The sequence below is a fragment of the Crocuta crocuta genome, unplaced genomic scaffold (genome assembly GCF_008692635.1).
Source record: "Crocuta crocuta isolate KB4526 unplaced genomic scaffold, BGI_CrCroc_1.0 scaffold70, whole genome shotgun sequence".
NCBI classification, from domain to species: Eukaryota; Metazoa; Chordata; class Mammalia; order Carnivora; family Hyaenidae; genus Crocuta; species Crocuta crocuta.
In genome coordinates this window covers 8,097,248-8,118,819 of record NW_027528417.1, presented here as the reverse complement: position 1 = coordinate 8,118,819, position 21,572 = coordinate 8,097,248, and the positions used below count along the sequence as shown (strand labels likewise).

The window sequence follows — 21,572 nt, the reverse complement described above, 5'->3', positions numbered from 1 at the left end:
AAATATCACAGTAAAGCAAATCAAATGAATTTTTTGGTTTCCCAGTGCATATAAAAGCTAAAGTTACTTGATACTTTAGTCTATTAAGTGTACAATAGCATTATGGCTAAAAAACAAAGCACATAGATTAATGTAAAAATACTTTATGGCTAAAAACTGCTAACCATCATTTGAGCTTTTAGCGAGTTGTAATCACTGGTCACAGATCACCATAATAAATATACTCCTAATTAAAAAGTTGGAAATATTTTGAGAATTACCAAACTGTGACACAGAGACATAGCGTGAGCAAATGTTGTTGGAAAAATGGGGCCGACAGGTTTGCTCGACGCAGCCTACCTCTGCCTTCAATCTGTCAAAATCCTAATATCTACGATGTGCAGTAAAATGAAGCATGTCTACACTTCGTTCAGTGAAGAAACAGTTCTCAAACTCTCACTGGGCACCTGTCCCTGATTCTCAGTGGGGCGGCACTGGGCCAGGCACTGCCTCATCTCTCCTTAGCTTGGGAACATCATTTGGTTCTGAGGAGCTCGAAAGATCTAGACCTTGTTCTACAATCGAGTTTCGAAAGACCATCTGGATAATCTTCCCTTAAAAGCTGCAGGTGTACATGGTGGCTGAGAGAAAGTGTCACTAAGTACAGATTCATTGGGCCTCGAGGGTCACACTGTCCTTTTCAGAGGAAGGCCCCGGAATTGTCTTCTCACAGGGAACACTTGGCTCTGGATCTACCATCGCTGCTGTGGATTCCTTGAGGCAATGTCTGCAGTTTCCTTACAGACCCAACAGCTTGAGATGAAGGATCTAAAATGAACGTAGAAGTCTTGCCCAACATCCTCGGTGGACCTCCCCCTAGAATCTGGTATGTTCAGATTAAGACCAGTCAGTATGATGGGGAGAGGGCGAGAGGTGATCCCTAACTGGGTCCATAGTGTGGGTAACTTCCACCTCCAGGGGCTGACCGTCCTTAGGGGTCACTCTGAGGCACAGTGGAGATTGTTAGATCCATTTTACAGATGAGGAAGATGAGTCCCGTTGGGGGTCCCAGGATGAGCAGTGAGGGCACCAGGCCTGGGATCCACAGCTCCTCTTAATTTCTCCCACAGTGCCCTTTACCCCGTGACTTATGTCTTACATGCAAGGCTGTGGCAAGAAACCCTGGAACATGGTCTTAAAACATGCTCTTGGACGCAATGAAACTCCTGCCCCCGCCCCGGGCTCAGGGCCCTGGGCACTGATGTCCCCCAGGGACACAGTGCTGTGGGAGCTGCACCAAAAGGTGGTGACAGTGAAGGCCCCTGGGGAGAAAGTGTCGCTGCCTAAGACCACCTGGCAGCCCCCACTCTGGGCAGGAAAATGCCAGAGGTATACTGGACCCACTGACCTGAAGCCTGAGAATCATACGGCTATTTGGGGGCAGAAAGAATGCAGTAGCGATCTAATTCAAACCCTGGAGGCCGAAATCCATTTCCCTGTCACTTTCTCCTAGACCTGAGTTTTAATGCCAGGGACCGCACAGAATGCATCTAACTGTTACCCCAGAGGTTAGCCTCAGAAATGTGGCAATAAACAGGTTGGGCCAAAGGATGTTAAGCTCAGGATTTATTACCTTCCACAAAGTGCATGGAAACCATGACCCAAAGCTGAACTCCACACAGTTCTTGTGCAGAGAAAATCCTCGCTAGCATAGCGATGACAAATCCACTCCCCATCCAGGGGGCCCCCAGGAAGGCCTATGGAAGGCTGGGAAGATGATATGTGAATACAGTGTTTTGTATCTTACATCTCTCTGTAAAGCTGCTGTGGATTTGGTGGCAAAGTGGGGCGTGACAATCTGACCGCCATACTAAGCTCCTAACTCCACCCTAGTCCTAGGCTTGAGTGAAATGGGAAATCCTCAGGTTGAGGTTGTCTGGGGAGGAGCACAGATGAGATATGTCTGGATGCCGGGGTGCCAAGCAGCTTCCCTCTGCTTCCCCGGGGTCAGTGAGCGGCAAACAAAATCCACAGAACTCTGCGAGAGATGGGTCTTGTCCTTCGTTGAATCCCCAGGGTCTGGTGCACGGGAGGCATTCGGTGGCACCATCGGGATCTATTTTCTTCCTCTTATCTGTATCTCTTTTTGAGTATTCTAGAATAAAGTCAATTGTAGAAATGACCTCAGCACAAGCCGGACAGGGCCTGTCCTGGTCCTTGGCCTCTCACCCCACTGGCTGGCCCCGTAGAGGGACGTCCTGAGGCCCTTACTATCCCCTCCCTCACCCATCGCCACACCACATCCCCAGGGAAGCCAGCTCAGGGGACTCACTTGCAGAGCTCAGTGCCCAGCCATGGGCGCTGGGGGCCAGGACAAGGGAGCTGGCCTTTCCAGAACCCTGGCTCTCGCTGCATTCTGCAAGCCCCTTCCCAGGGTAGGGTCTTCCCTCATGGCCCCCACTGAGGCCCAGACAGGTTCGACAGCTCAGAGAGCAAGGGCCGGCCGGTCGGGGGCCACCACAGCCACCAGGGCCACCTGTTTCCATGACTGCCTGGTTCCTTCCTGACCGGTGGGCCGTGACACGTGGGGGAGGGGCACAGGCAGGGAAAGGGCTGAGCGGGGAGAGGCGCCACCCAGCTCCCTCCCTCCAGCATCGCAGGAACTCAGGGAAGGCAGGGTTTCCACAGCTGCTGGAAAAGCGTCTTCCCTTGACAGAACCTAGGCGGCCAAACTCCACCCAAGGAAATCAAGGGACTAGTGATCGATAGAACCAGCACTTGCCTCTCTGTTTCTCTTGCTCCCAAGTCGAAAAGCAGCAGAAAAACCTCCTAAAAAGCCAAAAGTTAATACACACCCTTGAGGAGACTCAGGTGTACTTCCTTGATTTGCCTGTTTACTCTCTGCTTCCCTTTTATTTTTCCTATCTCCTCGTGGCATTTTCCAGCTGTCTCAAGTTTTCAGATTAAAATTCTTGGAAAACTCCAGGAAACTAATTGCTTCCCTTTGCTGTGTGTGTGTGTGTGTGTGTGTAAGAGAGAGAGAGAGAGTAGTTGTAAGCAACTTGGCTGAAAATGGACACTTGGTAAGAGAAACACAAGAACTTTCCAGAACAACCCTGAAGGAGAAAGATGTCAGGGAGAGGGGATCCATCTCTCTCTCCTCCTGAAGCCCAAATCTTTTTCTGGAACATTCCATTTTCTCCTCTTTGGGCCCCAGACCTTTCTCCTGGAAGTTTCCAAGGCTGAGCCCCTCTGCCTCCATCCCACCTGCAGCACATCCAGGAATTTGCCAACAGAAGTAGGGTAGGGCCCACAGCCACGCAGACCAAACTCTCCAGCAAGGCCCCAGAGGCCCTTCCTGACAGGGGTCCATCTCATCCCTCAGTCTCTTCTCTTGATTGTGTGGACCTCTCCTCCCTCTGTCTCATGCCTAGCCTCTCTCTTTTCCCGCTCCTATGTGCCAGCTAGGCCCGTCTCCTGGCCAAACCTCCTTCCCGGCTGTCCCTTCTCTGCCTAACCAGTTTGTGACATTCGCCCAACGTTCATTCAAGGTCCCACTGACGTCCACTTCCTCAGAAAAGCTTTATGAGACCTTCTTTCCTCCACGGGAGAAGTTCTGTGTGTTCCCAGAACCCTTGGTAAGCATCATTATTGTGACACTCGATGGCCACCATGATAACCACACGTTATGTACCACTCTCTTCCCACTGGTCTTTGAGCTCTGTGACACCCATAAGCGCTTGTCAGAACTTTACAAGTTTATTTCGCTGATCCAACAATCCACTGATACTACATCAGAAAGAGTTAGAACGGATGCAGTGACGCATTTTCAAGTCCTCAAACCAAATCGATTTTTCTGAGAACCTCATCAAATCTCATATGAACTTAGTTGTTAAATTAAGAAGCAGCTTTTAAAAAAAATCCCGGGGTGCCTGGGTGGCTCAGTCAGTTGAGCGTCCAACTTCGGCTCAAGGTCATGATCTCACAGTTTGTGGCTTTGAGCCCCGCATCGGGGGCTCAGAGCCTGGAGCTGCTTCGGATTCTGTTGTCTCCCTCTCTCTCTGCCCCTCCCCCACTCATGCTCTGTCTGTCTCTCTCTCAAAAATGAATAAACATTAAAAATTTTTCTTTTTAATAAAAAATTAAAAAAAAATCTTGCCATGCTATTGTCTACTTACATTAGCATTTGTAGCTCAAAATCATTATAATCAATAATTCTGTGAATCTGGTAACGATTCATATGATATTGGCCTATTGGCTGAAGCTGGGATGGGGCACAGCTGGGATCTCCAGGTAAAGATCTTGTGCTATTGGTAAGCACCCCTGATCGAGTCAGGGGGCCAGGAAAGAACTCTAGGAAGGCAGAAAACACTTCTATTGAGATATTTATTTTTGCGTTCTGGTTGCTTGTCTATATTTTCTATACCATACAGGTATCACTCTTGTATTAAGAAAAAGAAATACAGGGGCACCTGGGTGGCTTAGTCGGTTAAGCGTCCGACTTTGGCTCAGGTCATGATCTCGCGGTTCGTGGGTTCGAGCCCCGTGTCGGGCTCTGTGCTGACAGCTCAGAGCCTGGAGCCTGTTTCGGAGTCTGTGACTCCCTCTCTCTCTGACCCTCCCCTGCTCACGCTGTCTCTCTGTCTCTCTCCTAGAAATAAATAAAACATTTTAAAAAAAAGAAAAAGAAATACATTTTTTAAAGTATAAAATGACAGTTAGACTGATTAAGTCTATAATGAGGAAGGGAGGGCAGAAGGGAGTCTCTGGATCGAAGACATTTCTGCCCTTGAGACCTGCGGTTTGAGGCCTGGGAAAAAGGCCTGATTGTCCCTGTGACCACACCAAAGTCACAAGGGCAGATCCAGGACGGAGTGACAGCAGGACACATTGGGGACGGCCCCACCGCCCCACTGTCATATGCTCCCGCACCCACTGTGGGCACTCCAGCAGGGGCCCTGGAAAAGCATGCCATTTGAGGCCTTATTTTTATTTTTATTCTTTTATTTAAAAGATGTTTAACATTTATTTTTGAGAGAGAGACAGAGACAGAGAGAGAGACAGCATGAGTGGGGGAGGGGCAAAGAGAGAGGAAGACACAGAATTGGAAACAGGCTCCAGGCTCTGAGCTGTCAGCACAGAGCCTGACGCGGGGCTCGAACTCACAAACCGTGAGATCATGACCTGAGCCGAAGTTGGACGCTTAACCGACTGAGCCCCCCAGGCGTGCCTCTCTGGACCTTAGATAAGGGGTTACTCCTTGGTTTCTTCACCTCGTTAGGGGCTCACATGTCTGCCCCCCAGGGCTGTCCATGATGTGGGTTATAAACCACACAGTGCTACATATACAGGAGGGCTTCTTGAGTGCATTGTTGGTCCTGGAAGAAAGTGGGACTGAGAGGTATGGATGAGTGGAATTCATGCCACCTCTTGCAAGTTCATGGTCATTTCATGAGCTGAAGATATACAAGTCTCCACAACTGTGTAGGTAGATGCCATGATTATTCTCAATTTACAACTGGTGAAAGTGACTCACCAAAAAGTTAAGCAAATGCCCAACTTGCCATACAATTAGGAGCTAGACTCCGACGCCAGGCGGTTGAGAGCAGAGCCTGTGCTGGTAAACGATGGCTCATGCTTAGGCACATGTGCACACATGCCCCCTTCGTATCCCAAAGGCCACCCAGAGTCTAGATGCATCTTGCAGTTTCCGTCCTGAATTTTGTTTCTTTAAAACCAAATTGCCAGGACGCCTGGGTGGCTCAGTTGGTTAAGCATCCGACATCAGCTCAGCTCATGATCTCTTGGTCTGTGAGTTTGAGCCCGACGTCGGGCTCTGCGCTGACAGCTCAGAGCCTGGAGCCTGTTTCCGATACTGTGTCTCCCTCTCTCTCTCTGCCCCTTCCCTGCTTGCGGGATAAATAAATAAACACTTAAAAGTAAATAAATAAAACTGAATTGCTCCAACAAACTGCTAGCAGTTTGCTTCCGGGCGTGGGAATATGGGATCAGGGTGCGTGAGGGGGCCTTTACTTTTCATTTTACACTATTTCATATTACTTAGATTCCTCCCCATGAGCATGTATTATATTTATAGAATAAATTAAAGGATATATTGGCTCTTATTAGTTGGACTATACTTCAAAACGAAAATGTTAAAGTTTCATGGGATTTAAAAGCCCTTTGCCATTCACAGGCTTTGGTGCCGTATTTATCTTATGCCCTGGCTGATGCAGATCTTTCTAGTTCGTGTTGGAACCCAGCCTGGGTTTCCTCATTTCCTTATCTCCAGCTCTTGGCCTCAACAGCTAAGCCAAACCAACCCCTTCCTGTGGTTTCCAGCTCAGCTTGCCCAGCGGGAGAGAGTAGGAGCCGAGAGGCACAGGGGAGGGGGAGCAGGGGCGAGGGGGTGAGAGGGGGAGCGAAGCCGGGAGAGATGGGGGAGGGGAGGATGCCAGTGTTGGGCCCCATCCAGGGGCAGGCACACCTGGGCCCCTTTAGCAGCGACCTCGTGCTTGATGAAAACAGGGTCAGGTCACAATCCAGGCCTCCCAAACCTAGTGATGGAGGCCCAGGGAAGGGGAACGTGCATGGGGAGATCAGGGTGTGATGACAGGCGGCTCAGAAAAAGGGGCGTGAGGGCTGGATCGCCCTTTTGGAGGAAGAGGAGGTCAGCTAGAGGCACAGGGACAGAGTCCTCTATTTCTGGCCTCAAAACCACCCAGTGGTGTCTCCACTGCTTTCTTCCCAGGGTCCAGAGAGTTCGGCAGGGTGGTAGATCCAGAAGGGGCGAGGACCCTATTCACACCAGGCCTGACTCCGCCTGCATCTCGCAGCCGGCTTTATTTAGGTTAAGTTTCTGGAGGAACACAAACAGGCTCTGATGCATCGTTCCCCAGAGAGGGGGCTGCCAGGCAGGAGGGGAAAGACGAAGGCCGGCTCCCTCTTGTCCCATGTACCCAGCAAGCAAGGCCCCTTTCATTGCTCCAAAACACTCCCCAGCAGACCCCGTCTGGGCCCTGCTCAGGGAGCCTAGCCCTGCTCACAGACCAGCTGGGGTTGGGGGGTGGGGGGGGGCTGCTGGAGCCTGTCCGACTTGCTCAGGGAGAGCTCATTAACCAGCCGTCAGCTCTTCTGTCTCCAGAGACCTCAGTGCGGGGATGTCTGAGTGTGCAGTGCAGTGTGCTGAGTGTGCAGAGTCATCCCTGTGGTAGATCACGGACCGAGAATCCCTCCAATGCTGAGAGCCTGCAGCCCCTAGGGGACACCGTCTTTGCTGCTTCCTCTGCAAACAGGCTGTTCGGAGCCTTCAGCTTTCTTCTCTGGCCACCTTCAGGGCAGTCTCAATGCTGGGCTCAGCCCCTGCTGCCGCAAATGTTTGCTGTCTGGACAGTGCTCACTCATACGAACCAGGAAGCAAGGAATGAGAAGCCTTTCTGCCCCCTTATTAGATGCCGTACAAGCAGCCTCTGAAATGTTATCTGCTCCCAAACCTCAGATGTCTAAATATTTACCGAGAAGGTGACTAACATTCCCTCATTCAGCACAGCCAGTGTCCACCGAGTGTTGGGAACAGGAATGGCATGTGGGCAAGCCGTTGGGCGTGGGGACCCGCCTCCAGAGAGAGATGGTTCCTCCTTTCCCCACCCCAGCTTTCCAGTGGGAGTGCCAGCTCCCTGCGATCCTAAACTTCCCATCATGCTGTTTTTGCTCTGCCTTTGGGATGCTCCCTCCAGCTGGACATCACACATGGAGCCCTGGACTCTGGCCACATGAGATTTCTCCAAACGCACAGGCCCTTTCTCGTGATTTGGGTCTATACTGATTGTTCACCTGCTGTGCCCTTTCCAGAGGCTCCTCTTAGTGGTATAGGGCATATTTTTTTTTCTTTTTCTTTTAAAGTTTAGTACTTTTTGAGAGAGAGAGAGAGAGAAAGCAGGGGAGGGGCAGGGAGATACAGGCAGAGAATCCCAAGCAGGCTCTGAACTGCCAATGCAGATGCGGGGCTCAAACTCATGAACCATGAGATCAGGACTCGAGCCAAAATCAAGAGTCAGATGCCAAACCAACTGAGTCACCCAGGCACCCACCCCCTAGGCATACTTCTAAGTCAGGGATGGCAAGTGAATGACTTGTGGGCACGGACAGAAGCTTTGTAATGACCACATCCAAGCTGTGGTGTGATTTCATGGATTTGTCATTGGTCTATTCAATTACAAATGCCATCTCCTCTGTGTGCCCTCAAGACTCCTTCTCCCCAAAGTAAATGTGATCTCTTCCCACCTGCATTCCTTTGGCACCCAAGTCATTTTTCGTTTCCACCTTGTATAACAGTTCTTTGACTAGCTTACTCCTCTTCTCTATGCCACTGGCCTCCTTAGGGTAGTGTCTTACTCCTCCCTGTCATCTCCTTAGAATAGATTGTTCCCTGCTTGGAGTCAACACTGTCAAGGTGGCTGGATTGAAGTTCTTCCCGGGGATGGCGAGCTAAGAGCAGGCTCATCTAGAATACTCTCATGAAGAGTGTATTTGGAAAGGGAGCCCGTTGATTCTGTGCTCCTACGCTGGGGGAGACCCTGCTCCCAGAGCAGGTATTAGGGCTCCTGGAGGCACAGGGAAACCTTCCAGGATGGGAGTAGGGATGGCAGGATTCCCAGGTAAAATCCAGAAACCCAGTTAAGTTGCATGTAAGTATAAATATATGCTAAACATTGCATGGGACGTAGTTATGCTATAACAAATATTCATTGGTTTTCTGAGCTTCAAAGTTAACTGAGTATTTTTAATATTTAATTACCATATTAATTACTGTATTTTTAACGACTACATTTAACCCTGGGTGGTACTGCCAGGGAGAGGGTCGTGGAGACTCTCTCCGCAGACATTCTAGGACCAAGTCTCCTGCTGCTTCCAGACCAGGCTCTCTGATATTCCACCACGAGGTCCCTCATGCGCCTGGCTTCCTACAAAGGCCAACTTTCGTGAGACCCAGCTAGGGGCACACTGTGCATAGATACTGTAGGAAACCCTCCAAAGACATTGTAATGCCTTCAGCTGTAAGCTTCATTAGGTCTGGATCAAGCCCCACTCATTCATCATTGGATCCCCAGTGCCTTGCACAGGCCCTGCATAAAGCAGGTACTCAATAAATATTTACTGAATAAATAAAGAGCTTGGTGCTACTGAGCCTTCTCCACCCATGATTGGGCTTACCTCATCCACAGTGATAAAAATGTGCAAGAACAGGATTTGGCAGTAAGCCTTCCCTTTATAGGGGTCATCATTAATTTCCATTACCCAGCAAAGTGTCCAAGTGCATTAGGCTGATTTGGATTTAAAATCAATTAATGCATCCTCAGGGGATGTGGCTACTATAAAAGCAAGATAAAATGGCATCTTCTTAAGTTAATTTATTTCCATTTAAGGGTAATTAATACTTTTCATTGATGTGAATTTAGAAAACAAGGAGAAGTGCCATGAAAGGGAGAAGCTTCTGCTGCCGCGGGACCTCAAGCAGGCTGACCTATTACAGTGACACTGAGTGACACCTGTTCTTTGTGGTGCTGCCTCCTCACTTCCCTCTCCACTCAGAGTGCCTGAAGACCTTCCTTTTCTCCTACTTTCTCCTTTTCCTCCTTTGCCAAAACCCTGAATCCTAGATTCAGATCAGAAGTAGGTGCTCTTGGTTAAGAAGATCCCAGAAGTCAGAGGACAGCAGGAAAGGGCAAATACAATGAGGGTTTGGCTTTGGGTGGCTGTGGGGCCATCATGGGGTGGGGTCAGTGGAACTCAGTGGACCAAGGATTATTAGAAAGGAGTTCCAGCTGCCTGAGTTGGTGACTGAGGGAATGGTGAGGGTACTAGCCAGGACTTAGCACAAACAACAGAAACTCATTCTGGATCTTTAAGAAGAAATGAAATGTGTTGAATACACATTTATTAAAGCCCACTGAATCATTGTGAAAGGCTGGATGACCAAACTCAGAAAACAGGCAGAAACCAAGAAAGGCTGGGACCCAGGTCATACTTCGAGAGCAGCCCCGTCAAGGCACAGCCGAAGCACCCCTACCACGGGACACTTGTTGCACCTGATCTCCGCTGCTGCTGTATCTCCAGCCTTGTGTTGCTCTCAGGAACCAGAATCCTTTTTGCATGGTCTGAATGGCCAAGCATAAGTCATGTGCCCATGCCCCAGAAACTAGGGAGCATTTGTGAGAATGTCTGGTTCCCCTTGAACTCATATTGATTGGACTTCCCTCCAAACAGGAGAAAGGATCAGATGATAAGAAACTCCCCACCCCCACCAAAAACAGAATGAGACAGTAGTGATCCCATTAACGTGGGGAGTACGGGAGGAAGAGCTGGTTTGTATTGGGGTAGGATGATGAGTTCAATTTTGAGCATCCTGACTGTAAGACAGTCATCAGTACCCAGGCAGGGCTGTGAAGAGAGGGTGACATTATAGATGCTGCTCTGGGAGCTATCTTCAAAGAGGTGACAGGTCTTGGGTATAACATTTTGTCTTGGGTCCCTGTGGTTTCTCGCAATATCCTTGTATTCCTCATCTTCAATAACTGACTTCTTTGGAGAAGCCCAAGACTGCAAGCAAGGGCCCCACGGGAGATGAAGGTTTAGCTGTGTCTTCTTTTCCCAGAGGTCCCAATTCCCGGTTTGGGTTTCTAGTCATGAAAAATGACTAGCAAAGAAATGAAGTTAAGCCAGCTAGAGCCCGAACCGAAAGGCAGCTTTGCCTACAGCTGATGGGAAATAAGCTGGAAGAATCATCTCTCCTTTTAGGGCTCTGTTGCTTTAATTTCCAGGTTCAACTCATGCTTAAAGCCTCAAGATTAGCACAGAGGTTCTGGAATGTTCAGAGCCCCAGAACCTGTGAGCTGCAAGGACATTTAGGGATCATTTAGTCCAACCTCTTATTTTATACTCAAGGACCTAAGGAGAATCCCACAAAATGCAGCATCCTTTCAAATTCTCTGATTGTGAAAAAGTGACACACCCTTTCACCCACACCTCTGCCCCATCCCGCTGACCTCCCCCCACCCCACCTGAGAGGAAGGGAGGCCTCGAGTAGGATGCAGCTGGGTGGAACACCTCCTCTTCCCCTGGGGACAGTGACATCCGTCACTCCTAGGAGACGATTAAAATGCTCCTATTGTTAAATTTTGGCAGGTTGATTCTGGGTTATTCTCCTGTGAGGGCTGGTCATGAGTCACTATAGCACATCCTCAGGAAGAGGCTGGCTGGACTCCCAAAATGGGAGTGAACTTGAGACCCAGTGAACTTCGGCTGTGAACTGGAGGCTTTTGTGGCACCTCCCATCATGAGTGAGGATTTGATGCACATGCTTACATGCAGGGGGCAGAACATCAACGTACAACTGTACATAGCATGTATTACGTATAAATGTAGATATGTGTACTTGTAATGTGATAGGGCACTAATGCACGAATTACGTAAGTGTGGTATTTCTTACTATTGGCTTTAATGGCACAGTAGGGTAGTGCTTATTTGTTCAAGGGCAAGTATCAGGGAATTGTTTAAGCAGAATTTCAGCATTGGGTGATGATAGAGCTGTTGCTTCTTCCTTGAGACTGAGGGGGAATCATTGTCCTCCTTTCTTGGTTTGTGAGACCAATGTCATTAATACACCACAGAGACGCATCATTTTCTGAGGTCATTTGCAATGATACTTGTAATGGGCATGAGGATTAGGGTAATGAAAACATATAGGATTGATGCTAGTTGACTGATAATGATAAACGGGTATTCAACTAGTTGTCCTCTGATTCATGTTAATGTTAGTAAGTCTGATACTAATAAGTAATAATCAGAAGAGCATTGACTTGTGGGTCGAAATATTATGCTTTGCTGTTTTGATACATACAGTATAGGAATAAGTGCTAGAATTAAGACCGAGAAGATTAGGGCTAATACTTCTGGTTTATTAGGGATGAAGTGAAGAATTGCACAGGCAAACAAGAAGCGTCGTCAAGGGGTATTTACGATGTTGGCAGGGGTGTAATTATCTGGGTCCCCTAAGTGGTCAAGTGGGAAATTGTACTAGAGCAGATAGTATTAGAATGAGGAATATGAGTTCTAGAATATCTTTACTTGTATAGTATGGGTGGAATGGGATTTTGTCTGATGTCAATCATATTCCTGATGAGCTGTTAGATCCTGCTTGGTGGAGATATAGTGAATGGAATACTACAAATGGGAAGATGAAATGCAAGGCAAAGAATCAGGTTAGAGTCACTTTTGTCAACTGGAAATCCTGCAACTATCCATTCTACTAAGATAGTAGCCATGTAGCACATAGCTGATAAAAGGTTTTGATGGCCATCCCTCCTCAGAAAGGTATTTGTCCTTGCCGTAGGATGTAGCCTATAACTGCTGTGGCTATTACTGGGAATAATAGGATAATTCTGATGTTTCATGTTTCTGAGAATGTATATGACCCAGAGTACATACCTCACCCTAAGTATATAAATCAGCAGATAAATATGGAGGCTCCGTTAGCATGTATGCTGAATGATATCTATTGTTTACATCTTGGAAGACATGAGTTACTTATAAAAAGGTGGTTATAGTGTCTGATGTTTAATGTATAGCTAGGAAGAGGCCTCTTAAACCTTGTAGGACTGAACAATCTCCTAAAAGAGAACCCAAAGTTTCACCACACTGAGATGTTTGATTGGGCTGGAAGGTCTGTGAGTGAGTTGATGATTTTGATCAGTGGGTGGGATTTTCAGATGCTGGTTGTTAATATTCTTATAGTTGAAATACAACGATGACTTTTCACATCACCAGTCATGGTTAAATTCCATGGGGGAGTGATCACATGTATTATGCTTATTTGCTTTAAGTTTATTTATTTATTTTGAGAGAGAGAGAGAGAGAGAAAGAGAGAGAATCTCAAGCAGGCTCTGTGCTGCCAGCATGTGGCTCAATCTCACCAACTGTGAGATCATGACCTAAGCTGAAATCAAGGATTAGACCCTTAACCGACCGAGCCCCCCAGAAGCCCCCCCAACTATGATTATTTTAAGTTCCATTTCTATGTTCAGTTTTGTAGGTTTTTCTCTAAATCTTTCTCTGATTTATGGTGGGTTCAGACTGATTGTGAGTGGTGGTATTGGGTATGGTATTGTATTGAATTTAGGAGATTCTTTTTAGGTCTCACAGTTTTTAAAATTTATTTAGGAGGAGTGCTTGTGGTTTTTGGTTGTACAATGGCCATGGCTACTGAATGGTACCCTGAGATTGGAATATTTAACAAGACCATTTTTTAATAGTTTATTGCCAAGTTGGTTTCCATATAACACCCAGTGCTCATCCCCACAAGTGCCCCTCTCCGTGCCCATCACCCCCCTTCCCCTCCCCCTCACCCCTACCAGCCCTCAGTTTGTTCTCAGCATTCAAGGGTCTCTCATGGTTTGTCTCCCTCTCTCTCCCCCACTATTTTTCCTCCTTTCTTCTCCCCCATGGTCCTCCGTTAAGTTCCTCCTAATCCTCCTATACGTGCAACATATGGTATCTGTCCTTCTCTGCCTGACTTATTTCACTCAGCATAACACCCTCAAGTTCCATCCATGTTGCTACACAAGGTCAGACTTCCTTCCTTCTCATTGCCATGCAGTATTCCATCGTATAGATAAACCACATCTTCTTGATCCATTTGTCAGTGATGGACACTTAGGCTCTTTCCATGTTTTGGCTATTGTGGAGAGTGCTGCTATGCACATTGGGGCACATGTACCCCTATGCATCAGCACTCATGTATCCCTTGGGCAAATTCCTAGCAGTGCTATTGCTGGGTCATAGGGGAGTTCTATTGGAATATATAACAAGACCATTTTAAGAATATTTCTTTCAGGGTTGGTAACACAGGTAATGGTAGCATTTAAAATTTTTTTTTTATTTTTAAAGGATGATGAGGTAGAGATTGTGTTAAAATTCAATAGTATAGGGGAATCGAGTGGTTTAGGACCTGGGAGACCAAGGGTTTTTAGTGAAGAAGCTGTGGGGATTGCTGCATTATATAGTTGTGGGACCTGGCTGGTGATTGCCACTGGTTGACCGTTACTTACTGGTGTCTTGGTTATTATGGAGATTACTCGTGGAAATTAAATAGAAATAAGCTTAGGGTTAGTGTAATCAGAAAGGACAAGTAGTTTAATTAGGTCTTTCTGGTTAAAAATTAGGGTGGAGTTTTTATTTGAAAATAAGAGATGGATTTTGGTAGCATATTTTTTAGCCAGTTAGGTCTGATTTTTGGCTGTTGACGTGTTCAGAAATGGTGGAAGGTGGTGTAAAATAGTGGGAAAATATCCTAAGAGATTTAAGAATTTAAATAGGATCGAAGGGTAAATTTTAAGTTTTGTGTTGTGAGATTGAGTTCTAATGCCAGAGTGAAACCTATAAAAGTCACAGTAAAGGCTGTTAATTTCAGATGTAAGGCATAGTTATGTGTGGAATGGTCATTGGGGTAATATTGTAGGAGATTAAAAATCCTTCGAAGATGCTTCTGCCTAGAAGGCATTTAATAGGGCTGCTTAGGGAAAGGTTATTTTCAATGATTAAAACCCTTCTCTCCCCCTTCGCCTCCCCCTCTTCCTAACTTTTGCGTCAGCAACCTGAATGCTTCCCTCGTTGGCAATCTGCCAAAGTTGATGAACTTGAAATTCTCATCATCTTTTTGGTTGCGTTTGCTGTCCATTCCAACCTTGCTTGTGCCTCTCTTAGATGAATAAGATTCCAGATGCCCAGTAGTGATTGGTGAGCTGTTTAACAATTTGCTCTGTTTCTGGAGCTCAAGGTAAAAACTTTTACGAGTTTGAGCAGCTTCTGAGGATAGCCTTGGATAAACATACTGCCAAGCATAATCAAAATACTTTTTCAATAGCTGGTAGGAATCAGATCTATTATGTCTCTAGGAACCACCTTTAATCTTTCTGATGCTGGTTTCAAAAACCACTTCAAGTACAGAAGTATTTGACTCTTGACTATTCATAGGAGCTACCACGGAACTACTAACAGTTCTTGGCTTTCTAGCTCTTATTGCAGTCACATGTTCAGAGTGTAAGTGGTCATGGTGCTCATTTTGAGTGTCAGTTTCATATTTGTGGCTTCCTTCAGAGAGTGCTAATGCCGAACCTGCCTTAACAAATTCATGACTGGAAACGATCGGGTGAGTTGACAATGAGTCTATGTAGGTTTTCTTTAGCTTGAATCTTTGGATGGTGTAAAGATCTTTAAGGGAGAACTCCATCAATGCTCCATGCTTACTCCCTTCCTTGGGAGTCCTTGTTTTCTGTCCTTTGCTATTGCTAACAGAATTTGCTTCAATGTACAAAAGGAATCTTTGGCATTTGAGATGTTGACAACTCCTCTTTCTCAATTCATTAAGTCTCATGTCTGTTTGAATTATTAGAGGCCTGTAGTTGTCAAAACTAGGATTCTATGAATTTCCTTAAAGCTGAAACATTTGCAGGAACATCAAGTAAAACAAAAAACTGTAAATGACAAGACTCAAATGGCCATGGTTCCTTATAATGCAATTGACAAGGAAATTTGTTTATTTCTCTGACATACTTCAATAATTATGCCAGGACATATCAAAAACCTTAGGGATTTCTGGAGCAGTTATAGCATTCACCCATATAACATAACCTGAGAAGGTTTATCACTGTTTATTTGACAATGTTTCCCATGCAATTTGATGTATCATATAAACAAGGCTAATTAGTCCAAAAGATTTCATTTAGAAATTCACTTTTGGGATTTTGTCTGAAATATCAGAAGGTTTTAAAGCACACGCTTAAATAGGATTACAGATTATAAAACTTAACAATGATCTAGTTAGCCAAGGAAGCAATGAGATTCTAAAAGGAAATGCAGGGGTGCCTGGGTGGCTCAGTTGGTTGAGTGTCCGACTTCGGCTCAGGTCATGATCCTACAGTCTGTGGGTTCGAGCCCCGTGTCGCGCTCTGTGCTGACAGCTCAGAGCCTGGAGCCTGCTTTGGATTCTGTCTTCCTCTCTCTCTGACCCTCCCCCATTTGCTTTCATCTCTGTCTCTCAAAATAAAGACATAAAAAAAAAATTAAAAGCAAATGCAGGTTACATAGTTGTCAACAAACTTACCTCTTTTGATATCGAGAAGATGTGGCTTTAAAAAAAATCAAAGACCTAACAAAGACAAAACAGAAACTTTGTTTTTCTAGGCAGATTAAAGATAAAAACCATTGCTCATGATTTAGACCAATAACCTAAGAAAACCATCATTTTAACATAAAAAACAAATTCCAATCTTATACCAGTACACTTCTGATATTAAAACTCAATTCATTCCAATAAGATGAGGTGCATTTTTTTTTTTTTTTTTTAATCTTTTTCCTTCCTGTCATCTCCCATGTTGAGATACACTCACTGGGACATCCAGGACACTGCATGGACCTGAGTTCTTGTGGCGAGTGCAGTAATGTGCTGATCAGAATCCCCAACAGGGCTCAAGGGCTCTCAGCTGGAGGGAATGTGGCCAACAGTCTTCAACTCTCATGGCCTTCAGGGACAGCCTTGACTGTAGATAGCTGCCTTACTAAGGACATGCCCTCTTCCCGGGAGGTCACATCCAATGACTATTATAAAAGCCCAGCCCTTTGTCCCAGTTTAGGTTGGTTCTGAAAGGTAATCCAACTTTTGGAACTCCTCAGAGAGTCAGCTAAGACCTCTGTTGATATTGTATCACTGTACCACTTCTGCCTAATCTTGCTCTCTTACTCCTCCTTCTCTTTCCCAAGTGTTGATCAGGCCCTAATAAATATCTTTAGGTACTTCACAATTTTAGTCCCCCAACCACACATAAAGTCCCTTCTAAAGATTCCCTTCTCAGAAACCTTCTACAACTTTCCTTTTTATATTCGGAGTTTTGTCCTAAGTTTTCCTTCTTTAAATAACCAGTCTCATTTTCCTTGCATACAGAGTGGTTTCCCTTATTATTTCCAGTAGTCTTAATTACATTTATTAAAATTATTCACATCTGTTTGTTCTTAGATTGCTCACAAAACTTCGGTAGGCATTAGACAAAGTTCTAAGGGATTGTTTTCTGAAGAGTTCTCAATAGAGATGAGCAGAACTTATGTGACTCCCAGTAAACACAGGCAGAATAAGTTTTACATTTAATGCTGATAATTCTGAAGACATGTCCATTTTAATTAAACCAACATACTTCGGCACCTGGGTGGCTCAGTCGGTTAAGCGTTTGGCTCTTGATCTTGGCTCAGGTCATGATCTCACAGTTTCTGAATCTGAGCCTCATATCGGGCTCTGTGCTGATGGCATGGAGCCTGCTTAGGATTCTGTCTCTCTTCTCTGTCCCTTCTGCGCTTGTGCTCTTTCTCTCTCTCTCTCTCACTCAAAATAAATAAATAAACTTAAAAAAAAAACCCAACAACCTTAAGTTAGCTTTAATAATGAATATTTTCCAAGATCCTGTGAAGTTGTAAAGCATTTGGTTTCCTTTCTACCTCTGAGTTTTAGAATGCGCCATTCTTACAAGTGCTTGCCTTTAAACCCACTAAACAGATCTCTTTTACAAATTAATTTGAGCAGTACCATTCAGAGCTAGAGAAAATGTCTCACATTTACAACATAAATAGACACACATGCAAATACACAAACAAGATACAAACAAAATTTAAAGGCCCAGTTTCCAAATATCTCCCTTTTCCAAAACAAATCTAACGACAAGATGATATTATACTCTATGTCTGTTAATGGGCCATTTTTCTCTGTAGCATAATGAATATCGTGGCCAAGCAGTGTTGCAAAAAAAGATTGCCCAGTTTTGGAGAAGACGGCCCAAAGAGCTGCATGCGGGATCGAATGGCCATTTCCCATTTTCCGAGTAGAACGCGGCTATTTTTATTCAAAGACACCAAAACATGTAGCAACAAAGGAACCAAATGAAGCCCAGACGACCTCCTTCCCTACAAGTTGGAGCTTCACCAGCTGCACCAAACGGCTTTCCAGTCCGCCTTTTTCCAATCAGGCAAGAAAAAGAGGTTAAGAGAACGAGGCAACCAAATGGGAGAGAGACGTCTAAGAAAGCCAAGCCAAATGGGAGGGTGAAGTAAGCTCACAGGCCGTTGCATGTGAAGTGCTCCCCAAGAGATGTCTGTCCAAACTGAAACAAAAACCAGTTTCCGTGTACAAAAGTCAGAGTAAGCACTGAAGTTCGGCGGGGCCCAGCCAGAACGGACCAAGAGCCGAGGCAGCCGCTTGGACCAGTCGCTGGAAGCCCGTTACCGGCTGGAAGCTGACGAACCACAGGCAAAGAGTCCCTAGCTGGCTCCCCAGGTTTGTAACCGAACCTATGTTCGTCTGCAACAAAGACCATCACTGAGCGTCCAGTGTGCAGTTAGGAAAGGGTTTCTTTGAGAGGCAGCCGAAGAGAAGACGGGAGGGAGGGCAAGCCTCAGATCCGCCTCTCCAAAGGGGGAGAGCCAGGGAAATTTAAAGGCAAACAAGAAAGGGGGAAAAGGGTCTGGATCAAAAGTAGCAGCTGCGCTTATTAGTCCACAGCTGTGATGAGTCCCATTAATCCTTTGGTTACTGGTTTCATATGCACTGAGTACTGTGCCTTCTCTAAAGACCTTGACCTATCCGTGGTTCATGAAGCTCATTGGCAAACACCCAGGCCTCGTGGGGGCGAGGAGGGGGCCTGGGGCTTATGGCATGGGATAGTGGCAACCTTTCAACCCTTCTGATTTTTGCTAAGAAACTGGTGGTGTCAGGGGCGGACGTCTTCCAGAAGTGGTGGCAGAGAGAGCAAAGGAGACCAGGGGGAGAGGTGGACCCTTCTAAACTTCCTGGCGATCCAGCAGCATCCCCTTGCTTCCCCCTGGCCCTCCAAGCGAGGTTTTCCTGCTCAGGGACTGAAGGAGACACACAGAAGTAGTTTCTTTCCCTAGGAGAGCATTGGATCAGAGACAGGATGCTATGACCCGGTCTTGCTGACTGCATGGCTCTGTGGCCCCGGTAAGCCTTATCTCTTCTTTGGCCATCTGGTTCCTGGTCTGTAAAGATAAGGATTACCCCATTTTACTTTTAAATTCATTAATTTGGTTCAGCAGCTCTTCCTCAGGTGCCTGTTCTGCGCCAGGCCCGTGTTTAGTGAAAAGGACACAGCGATGCACGACAGTCTTTGCCTTCTTGATGCTTACCGTCTTGGGTCACACGATACCCTGGACAGGTAATCGCAAGTATGCTAATTATTATGATAGAACAATCGAGAGTACAACAGGAGTATTTAACAGAAGATCTAATCCAGCTTGTTGGGGAGGAGGGGTGGATCGGGGAAGGCTTCCTGGAGGTAGTGACGGGTCAGCTTTTAAAGGAGGCACCGAAATGAGAAGGTGGAGAGAGGAAAAGTGCTAGCGGCTAAGAATGGGGAGCTGCTTTACCCAGAGCCTGCATTCCTTGAGGGCAGGAATCTTGTCCTGATCTTTGTCCGCCCTGGCTGAAGCCTGGTGGGCCCGGGATACATAGTCGCGGCTGGATGGCCATCTGTAATGAAATACCCTTGGGAAGCAGTCCTTGTGACCCGGACTTTACAAACGGGAACCCAGTCCGAGCCCCGCAGCCTGCTCTTGGCAGAGCAACATCTGCTGACTTCCAGATGAATGTTATGTACAGATGTGAGGGTCAGATGAGGTTCCAGAGGCAACAGCAGTTTGAGAAGAGCTGCTGACCACATGAAAAAGGGTAATTATTTCTGTAGCTTTCCTCTTCTTTTTTTCCCCCCTCCTCTCTCCAAGTGGCAACTATTGGGTCTTTTGCTCTTTGAACAGCCGCCCAGCTGCCTCATTTTCGCTTGGGTATAATTTCAGAGCATGGACTTTACACTTTTGTGCTTCCCCTTTCCATCTGCGCCTGAATTGGCGATTCGAAGGAGCAGTCTTCTCTCCTGTCTGGAAGCCCGAGAGGTGCCTTCTCCATAGGTCCAGGGGAGGCCAGCTGCTTGCTGGGCGTGGAAAGGGCTGGAAGGCTGTCCATAGGCCCCCATCAGACCCTCCCAGAGCGGCCCGGGGATCACACAGATCACTAGCCTAGGGAAGGCAGCTACACACATTTGCATATTAACTGATAATTTAGGAGCAGTTGAAAAGGTTGAAGAGTCTCAAACCCAGCACATTATACTCACTCCCTACACAAAAGGAAGCTGTGTTATCTCTGCCATGGGGGCTTGAGGCCATTTCTACTTGGACTTGAATGCTCTGAAATCAGAGGAGGTGCCCCTGATATTTTCATCTTATTCTGAACCAATCCCTTGCCCCCTAAAGATCCTCTCTACCACCTCCCCCTAGCTCTTGGGTCACGCGGACAGAACATTCATGATTTGAGACCGGATCCAGAGAGAGTCTGTCACGACGCACAGGTTCTGGACATACTGTGGCCATGGCCACCCTCGTGCCAACCCATTTCCTGTTCTCTGCACCACGGGTGAGTTATAGTGACCCCTCCTCCTCATCACATAGCTGACATCCCCGAACATCTCTCCCTGCTGCTCCCCACTTAATTACGGGCTTGCTCAGACACGGTGGTAAAAAGAAAAATACTGAAGTAAGGGCAGAATAATGAAAGGTGGTAGGGGATTAGATCATCCTGACTGAAAACCTAGGTGGAGAGAACGGACCCTGATCGTGTAGGAGACAAGGCAGAAGTGGAGTTCAGCTTCTTTAATGAAAGGCACGCAAGATGGTCAAGGGGAGAGGAGTGTCACTTGGCAGGAGTCACTGAAGTGTTGAGCATTTGATTTGTTGTCTTTTGATGTTTCCGAGGACAGAGCAGCCTGGACTATCCCATCAAAACTATGGAAACCGCCTGCTTCTTCTCCTACTCGCTGGCAGCAGCTTGAGGATGGAGCATGGACTTTTCAAGCCAAAGTAAGAATGAGAGTCACAGACGGCCCTCGAATAGCACGGGTTTGAACTGTATGGGTCCACTTACCTGTAGATATTTTTCGATGCAGTACAGTCCTGTAAAGGTATTTCCTCTTAGATTTTCTTAATAACATTTTCTTTTGTCTAGCTTACTTTATTGCAAGAATGCAGTAGACAATATGTATAACCTACAAAATATGTATTAACCGACTGTTTATGTTATTAGTAAGCCATCTGGTCACCACTAGATGATTAGTAGGTAAGTATTTGCTTTGGTGGGGGGGTCAAAGTTATGTGCAGATATTCTACTGTGGTGGGGTTTGGTGACCCTAACCCCCACGTCGTTCAAGAGTCAACTGTTGTTTGAAGTCTTAACTTCAGTGAAGCGATAGCAAAGCTATTCTGTGCAGGATTATATTCAGGCGTTTTCCCTCCGGACTTGTCAGGAAAGGGCCCTGTGCCCACTGGCTACTCACTGGCAAAGAGAACGTGCTCTGGAGCTGGCCGCCTAGGAGAAGGATGGACTCATAGATCAAAGTCAGACTCTGCTAGCAATATTCGACTTCCAGCCTCTCAGCTACATATGCTTAGACCACAGGGAAGGCATGTGGGGAGGGAAGGGGAGGGTAAAAGGC

General features: G+C 46.4%; 1 long non-coding RNA gene and 1 pseudogene across 1 annotated transcript in view; both read right to left on the bottom strand.

Annotated features, from left to right (window-relative positions):
* Window positions 1–1,650: 1,650 nt before the first annotated feature.
* LOC144223702 (uncharacterized) overlaps window positions 1,651–21,572 on the bottom strand; it is a 25,111-nt gene continuing 5,189 nt past the window's right edge. The window contains exons 2-3 of the long non-coding RNA XR_013332792.1: window positions 16,139–16,183; window positions 1,651–2,134 (exon numbers count right to left, since the gene is read on the bottom strand). This is a non-coding gene — a long non-coding RNA (uncharacterized LOC144223702). The remainder of the gene's footprint in view (window positions 2,135–16,138; window positions 16,184–21,572) is intronic.
* Window positions 11,656–12,808, bottom strand: LOC144223649 (cytochrome b pseudogene; annotated as a pseudogene).